This window comes from Panthera onca, chromosome F1, assembly GCF_046562875.1.
Source record: "Panthera onca isolate mPanOnc1 chromosome F1, mPanOnc1 haplotype 2, whole genome shotgun sequence".
In the NCBI taxonomy this organism is placed as follows: domain Eukaryota; kingdom Metazoa; phylum Chordata; class Mammalia; order Carnivora; family Felidae; genus Panthera; species Panthera onca.
In genome coordinates, this window is record NC_138355.1 from 7,808,180 (window position 1) to 7,822,131 (window position 13,952).

A 13,952-nucleotide genomic window follows, 5' to 3' on the forward strand; every position below is an offset into this window, starting at 1 on the left:
CTCAGGTTCGGGGCTGGATAATTCTTTGCGGCGGGGGCGGTCCTGTGCGATGCGGCACGTTGAGCCACACCTGGCCTCAGCGAGATGCCACCAGCCTGCTCCTCCAGCTGTGCCCAACAAAAATGCCCACAGACATTGCCCAAGGGTCCCCTGAGGAGCAAGCTCACCCCCCAGCTGAGAACCACTGGATGAAGGGAAAGGCTGGCGGGATACGCAGAAAAGCAAATAAAACCAAATGTGAAAGGTACAAACCAGAGGGTGGGCGATACAGGCGTCTACTGTAAAATCCTTCCAACTCTACTTAACCTGTGAAACTTCTCCTATTAAACTCGGGGGTAAACACGCTATTGTTCTGTCGTATAGCTGAAACTGACAGACTAGTTGGTCAATCAAACCTCAACTTAAATAGAATTTTTTAAATGCTCTTGTGCTGTAAGTAACCTTCTTTGCACTTAATATTACACTGCTAAGATTCCTCCAGATCACTGTGTGTCCCTGCAGGCATTCGTTTTGGCTACAGTTTTTAAAATCCCACCGTGTGAGCCACTCTACAGTGTATCCACTCTCTCAGCAGTCCTCGGTGTGGTGTTGTTGGTGTTGTTTCAAGGCTCTGCGTTGTGAGGCTATGAATGTGCTTGTCTGTGCAATTCGCGACTCAATCCGCTAGCCTTCTTCATTGATTTTTCTTCCCTTGCCATTTACATGAGGCTCTCCCCGCTCTGAGATCCAATAAAAATTCACCTGTATTTCCTTCTCTTCCTTTCGGACTTTCATTTTCTACAATGAATCATTTACTCCCTCCGGAGTAAATCAGAACAATGAATCATTTACTCCCTCCGGAGTATATGTATTATCTTTCGGTGTTCTTTCCAGACCCCTTATGTTAAGATTCTTTCTCCCCTCATTATGTTGGCATGTGATATCTAACCATTACAACGTACCTCTTCCTACACATATGGTGGTGGGGGGGACAAGAATATCTTCTAGAATTATGCACTTCACACCTGGGGAGAATTACAGTTCATCTTCTTTGTATTCCCACAGCTGTGGCCACATCTGCCCTGGACCCAAGCTCCCCTCAAGCGTCCATCTGACTATACTGATAGATCATAAATTCCCACCAGCTGGGGCACCTGGGGGGCTCAGTTCGTTAAGCGTCCAACTCTTGGTTTTGGCTCTGGTCATGATCTCACGGTTTCGTGAGTTCGAGCCCCTCGTCTGGCTCTACACTGACAGCACAGGGCCTGCTTGGGATTCTCTCCCCCGCACCCCCCCCCCTGCTCCTCCCGCACCTGTGCTCTTTCAAATAAATAAACTTAAAAATTAATTAACTACTTCCCATTAGCTTATGGCACAGCCAGACCTAGAACCCAGGGTCCTGACTTCCCTGGGCTTCAAAGGATAAAACAACGCATTTCTGAGGTTTTACTTCCAAACCCAGAATTGAATCCGTGGCTACTGGGCAGACTGGATGCAAATCCAAAGTGTGAGGCGGGAGGAGTCAGGGCAGAGGCAGCACCAGACAGAGTGGTGTTCCTTTCCTTCAGACCTGGGGGGAGTCAGGCCACTTCTGAGCCAGGGGCCGGCAGGCTCGTAACAAATTCGCCAAGCGCTCACAGGGACGGGGGAGCCCCTTCCAAAGATGCCATTCTTGCTTTCGTCCCTGTTTTCCTTCTCTTTCTTTGGTTTGGCCCCACGAGTCTCGCGGGCGACATGATCTCCCCTGTTTACTGTTACCGTTGCTGCTGTTTTGAAAATGTTCGGGTGGGGAGGGAAAAAACTAATCTCCCAGTAACAAACTTATTTATTCAAATGTCACTCTGGAGCTTAACGGACACCATGTGCTTCCTTGGACACCAGCTGAGGGGAAGACAATCATCAGAATCACTCCAAATGCCACCGTCATGGGCTGACGTCTGGTTTTTATGGCCGCCACTAATCCCTGGGGCCTGCTCCTTCCCGATCCCCTTCTTTCCCAGGCTGAAATTTGGGCATCCCGCAGACAAAATTGAGGACAGTGGAGCCGTGTGAAATTCGTTACCGAGGAAGGACAAAATGGCTCAGGTTGTGCTCTTCCCTCCCCAAGCCTGTCCCACCCACCCCAGGCCCCAGAACGCACACCCTACACTCCTGGGATTTCCATTGTGTTTGGAGATTCTGTGGCTTTGCAAAACAATGCTGGTGTTGCTGTTAGTTAAAGAAAACCAGCTGCAAGATCTCAGCCTTTTCTTGCAAGAGGCAGAATTGTGTCCTCAAAGAACATATCTCCCACAGTGCCCACCACACACACACACACACACACACACACACACACACACACCCACGCACACACGCACACGCACGCACACTTCACTGGAACACCACACTGTCACATTTCTTATCCCTCCTGATGCCTGACTAGTGAGGGACACTCCCTTGGGAATCCTCATCCATCACAGATGACCAATCGCTCTGAAATTTTACACCCGGTTCCTCACCCCCTGCAGCCCTCCACTCCTACGGTGCAATTACCCGCCAAGCTGGGGGCTGAGGCTTCTCCAACCCAAAGCTGGAGGGAAAACGGGAAGAGCAGAGAATGTGAAGACAAAAGGCCCACATCTCTCTCCTTTGGTCACCTAGCCTCCCCGAGCCTCGTTCCTGCATCTGGGAAAAACGGAGCCGTGGTCATAATTCTCACCCTACGACCTGCAGGGCTGCGGCAGGACTGACCGTGAACATATATGAAAGACTTAAGACCCCGATCGGCGTGATTTACTATTAACTGTTGGTCTCAACTGTCAAGGGGAAGACAAATAATTCTCAGAAAGGAAAGCCCTGCCCTGTTCCTCTTAATTTTCTGGTCCACGCCTCCCGCGTCACCCACCCGGCTGCCGATGCAAACTGGACCGCCAGAAGGGCCACAGGAAGGACCCGGCAGGGGTCCTCCTGAAGGCCCAGCGTCCTGGTGGGGTCTCACCTGTCCCCACGCCACCTGCAAAGGCAAATCAAGGAGCTCACGGGCGAGGGAGCTGCTCAGAGACGCTGGCAGGAGTGGAGGCAGGTGCCATCTGCCCCTCCCCCCAAAAGCCTACCCAGACCCAAGGGGACAGTCCTAGCAGCCCGGGCGGGGCGTCACCCCTCTCCCCTGCCACCGCCACGCCACCTCCGCCTCTGCTGGGAAGGGGGGAGCTGTCAGGAAAGGCCAAGATCAGGCTGGAAACGGGAAAGACACAGCTAACGCGCTGGTTCCTAATACAAGCAGGTGTTTGGTGCCTCTCGAAGTGACAGTGCTTTCACCTCTCGGACAGACGGGGAGAAGCCCAGGGTCAGAACAAGCTGCTTGTGACCGTGGGGGAGGGGCACCTCCCAGAAAACCAAGTGTGTGCACAATGCTTCCTCCTGGCAACACCTAGTCTCCTAAGGATCCGCACGAATTGAGACGGCTAGGTCAGAACCGCCCACACGAATGCGGGGAGAAGGGTCTCAGGTGTGGCCACACGGAGCTTGCCAGGATGTACAAAAAACAGAAGCGGACGACCGATAACTTTTTAGTGGCTCACTTCTGCCCCCAAACTCCCTTTTTAAAAGGGCCCATCCTGGGGCGCCTGGGTGGCTCGGTCGGTGGAGCGTCCGACTTCGGCTCAGGTCATGATCTCACGGTTCGTGAGTTCGAGCCCTGCGTCGGGCTCTGTGCTGACAGCTCAGAGCCTGGAGCCTGCTTTGGATTCTGTGTCTCCCTCTCTCTCTCTGCCCCTCCCCCCCCATTCTCCCTCTCTCTGTCTCTCTCTCTCTCAAAAAAAAAAAAATACATTAACATTAAAAAAATATTTAAGGATCATCCTGTTCACTAATTCGCAGATTTGGAAATATAAAGCCCTCCCCCTACAGCAAAGTACAATGCACACTTGTTGATGAAAATTCTTAGCGCACACCTGTGAAACCCCCAGTGAAATGGTCTGTTCCCCGGACAGTCCCCAGCTTCGCGAATTCCCAACAGCACACCACATAGCTCCTGGGGTCACCCCGGGCTGGCAACGGGGCCGAAGGCGAAACCTGGTTCTTGTTCTCCCATGGAGAGCAGATCCCGCAGCCGACCGGGTGAAACCCCCACACCTGCCTCTGTCTCTTCACTCACCCTCCTGTTCTCCTTCCATCTCAGATGGGCAGAAGGGGAAGCAGGAAGGAGAAGGAGACCCTGAACTCAGTCTGTTTGCATCTGAGCGACCCCCGTCCCGTGACAGCTGCGGATCCTCTACCCGCTCACCTAGGCCAAGCGGACCACAGGGATGGAACCCCATTTGCTGAAGTGGCCCTAAGGCACCCCACCAAGAAGCCCCGGGCACGGCCTTCCTCCTGGGGCCTCATTTCACCGCTCGGTGACAGGAACACGATGACAGAAAGCCAGACGCCTGGGACTCGGCCTCAGAGTTCTAGGGGTCCCAGCCCTGGCCTCTGCCCTCTGCCCGGTGCCCAGGACATACGTGTACTGAACTGGAAGTGGTGAATGAAGACCAACACCCTGCCCTGCATGGTGCAAAAGTCACTGATCAAAATGACATTACTAGATTGCCAAATTGGGACTGAGGGAAAAAAGGGTGGGCTAAGTTCCAGCTCTGCTACCGGCTGGTTAATCTCGAGCACTCACTTATTCTCCCTGTGCCTCTCTGGTCCTCGCTTGTAAAAGTGGGGTGGTCGGAAAACCTAACCGGCAGGGTGGTGGTGACCAAGGGTGACACGGAGAAGCGCGCACGCACAGTCCCTGGCAGCGATGACCAACGTTACCGTCAAGCAAGTCAGGAAGCCACTCTGAACTTCAGTTTTGTCGTCTCAAAACTGAGGTTAATATCTTTAGCAGGCAATCACTCGGGACTCTTAGGGGCGGGGGGGCGGGGGCGGGGACAAGGGATGTCATGAGATTACATGTCAGAAATAATATGCGTGTTGCAGTATTAAAATAAAACAATTACAACTAAAAAACAGAATAACAACCATCCGTTGTCCAAATTTTCAAGGGAAAACGTTCCAGAACACAAAAAACATCTCTCCTTAACGCAAAGTTTCCTCTGTTTTGCTACTGAGTTGGGTACAAGTTTTTGTTTTTGTTTTTGTTTTTTAACCATGTATAGCTCTTTCTTCTCTCAAGTTCTATCACTGGAGAACAAACAGGGCCTCAAAGGGGAATTCGCCATCCCATCTCCGTCCCCAGATGAACAGAGAGCAATGGGGAACCTCCCTGCCGAGGTCAACACCTTCCCTCCAGGAGGAATGCCTCTGAGCTGGGTCAGGAAGAGCAAAGTGTCTCTCAGAACCGTGATGGATATGCTGCTACGATGGTCTCATGTGAGAAAAGGCAAAAATGAAACATTTTCGTAAGAAACAGTTAAAAAAGAAAAAAAAAAAAAAACCAACAAGAAAAACTAGAGGCCAGAATACAGTCCTCCCTGAAGATCACTAAACCCAGGCAAATCTTTCAACGCCCTGACTCAGTCCGAAAGAAGCAATCTGCCAAGGAACAGAGGTCGACTCCTACCCTAGGACGTACAGCCTGCTTAGGCTAATTTCCAGGGGAGCTGCGCCCCATCTGACTAAACGAGTTCTTCATGTAAAATCCAACGATAATTCCCAGGAACGGAAAGCGCACTTTCCGAAAGGCTACAATAAATCAATTTTTCGTGCCTGCGTACGATCTAGCCTTAGCCACTTTAGTTCATCTTAATAAACAAGTTACTCATTCAAAGGAAAATAAATGAAATGTTTTGCCTTGAGGGACAGTTTTATTTTTAATAGTTTGGTGCCACGGCGACAGAAGTAATATTCCGGGATGTGAATTGCCTTTTGTTCTTCGGGAGTTCTTGAGGACAGGGTGGGGGCAGGGTGGGCAGAGGGGCCGCCATCTTTCTGAGTTCACCCTGCTCGAGATCACGAGCGCAAGTCCTGTCTCCTGCTCTTGTCTTTGGTACAGACACATCTGCTCCTGCAAAGAGCTCCATTAAAAGAAGTGGTGCTTTATCTTCATAAGGTATCCATGCAGTGTCGAGCGGTTTGGAATTTATTGAAGCAAGCCAAGCCAATAAAAATGGGACTCAAGAAGAAGGGTTTCTCCCCAAGAAATAACGAGTACTACAACTATGACTGACACTGGGGTCTGGCTCCTTTAATTACAAAATCCTGAAAGGAAGATTAGATCAGGCCAAAATCACAGCATTCCACACGATGAACGTAGAGGGCACATTTCCAAATAATCTAAGAAATTATCGTGTAAGTCTCTAAAGAGACACAAAAGTACAGAGATGATACACAGAGACCCAATTTCTACTATGCCAGCTTCCCAGGTCCAAAATACAACCTTAAAGGATGTAAGACCATCAGGAGCAGAAACCAGCTCCAGTTCGCTTTTGCAGCCCCTGAGCCCAGTGTAATGCCTGGCATGGAACAGACACTGAATGAATATGTGATGGAATGATAGACGGATGGATGGGAGGATGGATGGATGAACAGATGAATGGATGGATGGATGGATGGATGGATGGATGGGTGGATGGGTGGATGGATGGATGGATGAGTAGATTATGGATGGGTGGATAGATGGATGGATGGACAGATGGGTGGTTGGTAAGATGGACAGATGGACAGATGGATGGATGGTTGGGTGGGTGGATGGATGGATGATGGATGGACTGGTAGGTAGATGGATGATGGATGGATAATGGATGGATGGGTGGATGGGTAGATAGAAGGATAGATGGACAGATGGATGGATGCACAGATGAATGGATGGATGGATGGATGGATGGATGGATGGATGGATAGGTGGATGGATGTGTGGATGGATGGATGGATGGATGGATGGATGAGTAGATTATGGGTGGGTGGATAGATGGATGGATGGACAGATGGGTGGTTGGTAAGATGGACAGATGGACAGATGGATGGATGGGTGGGTGGGTGGATGGATGATGGATGGACTGGTAGGTAGATGGATGATGGATGGATAATGGATGGATGGACAGATGGATGGATGGATGGATGGACAAACAAACGAGTGAACTAACAAATGAAATGAATCCTCAGAGAAGGAAAAGTCGCCACAGGCTTCCAGAAATGGGAGGGAGGGAAGTTCTGGCTCTGCGCGCCCTCAACCAAGAGATCCCCTTCTGTCAAAGAGGCATGTTCAGTAATTTGGGAATTCTTTTCCTCTCAGGAACGGAATCTACTCCACAGGAATTCTTCCTGACATCTTCACAACACCCCAGGGAAGGAAGGCTCCTCAGACCACATCACATCGGGTCACCTGGCTGGTCACCCAGGAGCCAGACCCTGGAAGTACAGCTGACCCTTGAACAACATGGGGGCTGGGGTACTGACACCCTGCCCTCCACGTGACTCCCCCAAAACTAGACTGTTAATAGTCTACCGTTGACTGGAAGCCTTACTGATAACATGACAAGTTAACACATTATTTTGTATGCCATGAGTAGTACACACTGTATTGTTACCACGAAGTAAGCTAGAGAAACGGAAGGAGTTTTTAAAATCATAAGGATGGGGCATCTGGGGGGCTCAGTCAGTCAAGCATCTGACTCTTGATTTCAGCTCAGGTCACGATCTCGTGGTTTGTAAGCTCGAGCCATGTATCCGGCTCTGGGCTGATGGGGCAGAGTCTGCTTGGGATTCCCTCTCTCCTCTCTCTGCTCCTCCCCCACTCATTCTCTCTCAAAACAACTAAACTTAAAAAAAAATCATAAGAAAGAGAAAATAATTTACAGGACTGTACTGTATTTGCCAGAACAAAATGGAACCACGTACAAGTGGGCCCCTGCAATTCAAACCCAGGTTGTTCAAGGGCCAACTGCACTCGGCGGCCACTCCCTCCCCTGATGCTGCCATCGGATTGGCATGTAAACCAAGCCTGAGGATGCCTTTCATCACGACCTGAGCCAAGCAGAGGATAAGCACTTTCAGTCCGGGGAAAGGGAAGAGAACCGAAGGGAATGGCTAAGGAGAAAGACTGAGGCAGAGAGAAGAGGTCAGCATGGCCAACTTAAACGTCACCTCCTCCAAGAAGCCTTTCCTCGTCAACCCGTCAGACACAATGCCCTCTCTTCTGAGCCCCCGTCCTGTGGTCCAGCCTTTCTCCACCAGCTCTACCAAACCCCACACGCTACACACGCACCACTTTCCCACCCCCACACCCCTAGTAAACCACACGTTTCCCAAGGACAGGACGGTGGCTTGCTCACCTCCGTTGCTATCAGAGCTCCCGGCCTGGTGTGGGGACACGACTGGCACTTAGAAAATAACTGGCTCAGCCAGTCAGTTATACATCCAACTTCAGCTCAGTTCATGATCTCACGGTTCGTGAGTTCGAGCCCCACATCAGGATCTGTGCTGACAGCTCGGAGCCCGGAGCCTGCTTTGGATTCTGTGTCTCGTCTCTACACCCCCTCCCACTCGCTCTCTCTCTCTCAAAAATAAACGCTTAAAAATTTTTTTCTTAAAGAAAATATTGACTGTTTTAAACGGAGTCGACACTGAGAAGGACAGAAGCCAATTACAAACTCCGAGGGGGCCTGGGAGACTCTTGGAGGAGAAAGCGACGGCTGTAGGCCAATCATCTCAGAAAAGAATGAAAGACGGAACAATGAAGAGAAAACCTCAAGGTCAGACACGCCAGAAGAAGCGGGCAGTGAAGCAAAATTCAAACCAGGAGGTGGAGACAATACGAAATTCTCGTTTTCCCTATGAGTCTGCAGGTCAGAACATCACAGAGAACCTCACCTGCGCCAACATCAAAGGTTCCCCTTCCAAGTGGGCTGGAGAAGAGGCACAAAATGACATCGGGCAGCAGGAAGAAGGCCAGCATTTCTCAGTTCAGGAAACCGGGGCCATTGTGGTGCCACGAGAGCCACATACATTCGTGGGCGGCAGAAGGATCTTCCCCTTAAAATTTCTCTTTTAGTTGGTAGTCACCTCTGTCCAAACGGGACTTGTCTGGGGGGTCCTGGCAGCAAGAAAGCATCCTTCGCTTAGAACGAAACGGGAGACACGCGTTGGTGTGGCCAAAAGGGTTTTGTGACCACTGGTGTTTTATATTCTTGAAGCTCCTTTACGTGCAGAGAAGGAGGAAGAGCCGGCCTTGGGTGGGCACCGTCTCCCCTTAATACAGGACACTAGCTGTCCCGGGGGGACGGACACCGTGAGCCAGGCCCCCGCAAGCCGAGACCAGGAAATGGAAAATGCGAAGTCTGGCCTCGAACTCAGGTCCCAGTTGTGGAAACCGGTGGGGAATGGGGGCGGAAGAGGGACCAGCCTCCAGAAAGGAAACTCAATGCCTCCACTTTCTGGAGACTGCATACCAACTGCCAAGAGACTAGTCTTCAGGGTGTGGGCCTTTCTGCGACACCCGTGGTCTGGACACTACCTATTCGAGAACACGAGCACTAAGTGCCGAACACGCGGGAAGCATCCGCCAGGCAGCGGTAAGTCCCAGCCACTGAATAACCACCTCGGAGGGGCCTTCCCGTTCCTCAGGTCTCCACCCAGTTACGAACTCAAGTGTGTGGGGACCATCCTTCCTCTGAGATGATCGTCTCCCCGCTGACGAAACTTCAGCTTCTGGCCCCTGTGGGGAAAACGTGTCACGGGAAGGGGCACAGAAGGCCTGAGGGCGTCTTACTCCGTGTGAAGGAGGGGACTGCATTTTAGATTTCCACCCTTAGGCATGCCTGGGTGGCTCGGTCGGTTGAGCGTCCGACTTCGGCTCAGGTCACCATCTCACCGTTCCTGAGTTCGAGCCCCACGTGGGGCTCTGTGCGGACGGCTCAGAGCCTGGAGCCTGCTTCGGATTCTGGGTCTCCCTCTCTCTCTGACCCTCCCCCGCTCGTGCTCTGTCTCTGTCTGTCAAAAAATAAATAGATGTTAAAAACATTTTAGATTTCCAACCTTAGAAAAATCTGCATTCCGGATATAAGGATGCCCTCAGCCAGGAGCTCGGAGCTGAGGCTCCACATCCTTCGATGGGCAGTGGGGAAGGTGCAGCACATGGCCGCATGAGATGGGGAAAGGCTCCGAGGAGCTTTGCTCTTCATCTGTGGCCCTGGGGCCAGTGAATGACCGCGTTGGACCATTCCCTTCTCCCCAGCGCACATCCCCCGAAGTCTCCGTGGGGCGTCTCTTGCACCCTGGTCCCCTGGCCAGTGATCCCTGGGAGTGAAGACCCCTGACCCCTCTTCTCAGGAGGCGAGAGAACAGTCCACTTTCAAAGGCAGGAAGAGCCCGAGAAACAGGAAGACGTCACCAAGGCCCCGTAGCAGGCAGGGTTTATTCCAGCAGGCAGTGAGCTAGAAAAGAGGCCGTCCCCGCCAGGGTCTCCGCGGGAGAAGATGGCCTGAAGTGGTCACACGGCCCCTCTCCAGGCCCCCCATCAGCCTGACAGTCTGTCTTTTGGGGTTAATTGTGGTAGCTGAGCCCCCTCAGGGCCCAGTTAATTTCCTTTCCCTCCAGAGATTCATTCTTAAAAATCTGAGATTGACCTAAATTGTTTTGAACCAAAAGGAACTTGAAATTGAACTAGGTTAATTGAAAAAAAAAAAAATAATAATGGTCTGGCTCCATTAGGGGTCCCCCCCCCCACCTTGGAAAACCCCACTGATTTAAAGGACATCGGTCAATAGACCCGAACGTGCGTTAATGTTGTTTATCAGCTCGAGCTTTCAACGAACTGGGTCAACGCCTTCCTCAGTGTTCGCTCCGGGGAGAACACCCATAAATGATGATTGGAATCCTTTTGTAATTATAGTCATGGAAGACGCCAGCTGTAGAATAATTTTATTCAATTCGTGGGTGTTAAGCACTCATTAAGTGGCTGGTATTCCGCTAAAGAGCCACCGTGATAACTAGCAGTGGGGGTAAAGGGGGACAGGCCAGCGCAGGCAGCTTGGGCCCGCCACGGGAACACCTCTCAGGGTGACTTCGCACAAGGGGTGCCACGTGTACAGACCGTGGGTCCAAAACCAGGGGCAACGTGAGGATTCCCACCAGCGGGATGGCTTTTCCACGGCGTCAAAGGAGAAAGGCAAACCCCCGTGCACCCGGTAGGAGCTGGGGCAACGCAGTGTCCCCGAAGGGAGGGGACAGAAAACCTCGTGCGTTTTTCACTCCAAACCCACTCCGGGCATCGGAACCTATTTGCGAGCAGGGGGCCGGGAGGAGTGGGGAGGGTGACAGCGCTGTCGGGAAGGGAGCAGAAGACAGAGAGGACCCTCAGGGGTTTGCACCCATCCGGGGGGAAGCAGCCACCGCCGCGGGCCGTGAGGACCAAATTTCAAGCCCCAGCCCCACCACCTTCTACTTGGTCGTGAGCAATCACTTACTCCCTCTGGGCCTCCAATTCCCAGCCTTCGCAATGGCGAACAATACAGTTCTCTCCTGAGCAAGACGTGGCCAAAGTGCTTCTCCCATGGAAGCCTCCGCATGTGACATCACCAAGCGCTCAGCCAGAGGCCACTCTCCAGTCTGGGAGAGTCCGGGAGGGGGGCTGGCGTCCTGGGTGCGGCTAAGGGGTGCTCCCTGCCTCCAGCCTCCCAACAGCCTCGGGGTGGGGAGCACCCCCTCTCACGATCCCCGGGCGCCGAGCCCCCTCCCACGTCCCACCCAGTTCCCTGAGGAACAAACGTCCCGAGCCGCTCGCTTCCCTGGGCGCACGTGCGCGGAGTGGAAAAGAAAAGCGTCTGATAGGGTTTGGTGCCTACAGCAAGTCAGGCTGTATTTCCTGAGAAACGGAGAAGGAAAAAAAAAAAACTGCTCCCAAGAGAAAATTAAATGAATCCTGACAGAAAGTTCTTTCCCTGTTTGTGGGCAAAGGGAGAAAACAGCAGGAGAAGAGAAAGAGAAGAGGCTTTTTTTTTTTAATTTATAAAAAATTACCGTGAACTCTTTGGGAAATACTAACGAGCATAAGGGACAAAATAACGAACAAGGTGTATCCAGAATTGGGCCTAGAAACACAGCATGACTGTCACATCCGAGCTTCTTCCAGAGGCCAAGTCCGTGAACAGGTGCCCCACGCAGGCACGTGGAAAAGAGCCCCAAGTTCAGATGGAAAACGGGATTCCACAGGACAGAAGGCACCACATTGTCCTCCCCCAGAGAGGACTCTTTTCAGTGCCCTGGGTCTCTTCATTTTTTTTTTTAACACTTACATATTTTTGAGAGAGAGAGAGAGTGAGAGAGACACAGTGCGAGCAGGGGAGGGGCAGAGAGAGGGGGAGACCCAGAATCCGAAGCAGGCTCCAGGCCCCGAGCTGTCAGCACAGAGCCCGCCCGACGCGGGGCTCGAACTCACAGACAGCGAGATCATGACCTGAGCTGAAGTCAGGCACTTAACCGGCTGAGCCACCCAGGCACCCCTGCCCTGGATCTTTTTAAAGCTGACCTCACAGACAGATCATTTCTGGTCCCGCCAACAGGCAGAAAGCTAGACAGTTGTGGTGGGTCTGGAGACGGGCCCGTCACCAGAAGGGAGAGGCCTTCTATGGCATTACTAACTAGGAGAGCTTTGGGCCACACAGGGGCTCAGACAGCTATCTGGGGAGCGTGTGGTGGCTGTTCCCACCCCAAGCCCAGTGCAGCAGACCCCAGTCTGGCTGGAAGCTGGGCCTTGTTATTCACAAGGGACACTGCGTTTGGCAACAGTCGGCGGTCTTCCTCTCTCAGCCCCCTGCTGGAACCATCTCCCCGAGAGAACACAGAGCCCGTGCAAACAGCCTCTCGGTGTGAGCTCTAAAACTGCCATGGCTCCTCGGGATAGATTTTTGGTCTCAAGAAATAAATAAGGCCGTGGTATCCCAAGGAGGAAGCAACATTGCCAGCTGTCAGGAGCCAAATGGGTCTTCCGAAAGGATTTCCCTCATCTGGGAGGCTCCTCTGGGGAAGAAAGAAGCCAGAGGCCTGGAGGCTCCCGCAGAACCAGCAGCGTCGGGGAATTACCCTCAGTCGCTGCTCTGCACCTGCCAAAGTTTCCACACAGCAGTGAAGACGACCAGAGATGGCTAAGGACCCACCGCTGAGCGTCCAACTTCGGCTCAGGCCATGATCTCTCGGTTCGTGAATTCAAGCCCTGCGTCGGGCTCTGTGATGACAGCTGGGAGCCTGGAGCCTATTTCACACTCAAGATGTTGCTCAAAGGGTCCCTTTCCCCTGCGCTGCCGAAGGATGATCTTCCCGCCTGTGGCTCCGCAGCACATCCTGACAGCGGCCCAAGGACCAGATGAAGCGGCCACACCTCTCCTCTGCGTCCATCTTGCACAAAGCCCCCTCATCGTCAGAATGACCACATGACCCGAAAAGCCCTGCAACCTACATTTCCCCTTTGACCTCCAACCCCGTCCTTGTACCTAGCTCACCTCCAGGCCAAAGCCAGCGGCACCTGGGCACCCGGCATTGCTTCTTACCTGTGCACCCAACGCTCTCCGAGTTCATGCCTGCAATGCTTATCCTCCAGGCCAGCCTCTCCAGGAAGCCCTCCTGGCTCACCCGAAACACAAGGGGCAAAGTCTAAGTCCTCTGTCTACGTCCTACGTCCCCCTTGGAAACTTCTGATGATCGGTATGTCTCTTCCTTTCCAGTTCTCCATGTGTGTCAGACTGGACCTCTCTCCTCCGTTAGACTAACACCCACACATGCCGTATTTCGAGCTACGACGCTGAGGGAAGGAGCAGCGACAGCCAACACGGCACACTGCTCCCCACCTTGCCTCTTCTTCTACCCCAGAAGCCTTCCTGGGTACCCTGAAAACCCCGCTTAACCCGGACATGCTGCACGCTGGGTGGGAGGAAACAAATGGCTGGGAAAGAAGCTCGTGTTGTAAATAAGATATCCCCTTGCCTCCCTGGGCCCCTTCCTCAAAACCGCGGACCGGGGGCGCCTGGGTGGCGCAGTCGGTTAAGCGTCCGACTTCAGCCAGGTCACGATCT

The 13,952-nt window shown here is 52.6% G+C and overlaps 1 protein-coding gene and 1 pseudogene across 1 annotated transcript in view; one reads left to right on the forward strand and one right to left on the reverse strand.

Moving 5' to 3' along the window:
• KIF26B (kinesin family member 26B) overlaps positions 1-13,952 on the reverse strand; it is a 464,521-nt gene that overhangs the window by 405,923 nt on the left and 44,646 nt on the right. The window lies entirely within an intron of this gene.
• The window catches only part of LOC132675311 (large ribosomal subunit protein eL21 pseudogene), a 40,738-nt pseudogene continuing 35,406 nt past the window's right edge, over positions 8,621-13,952 (forward strand).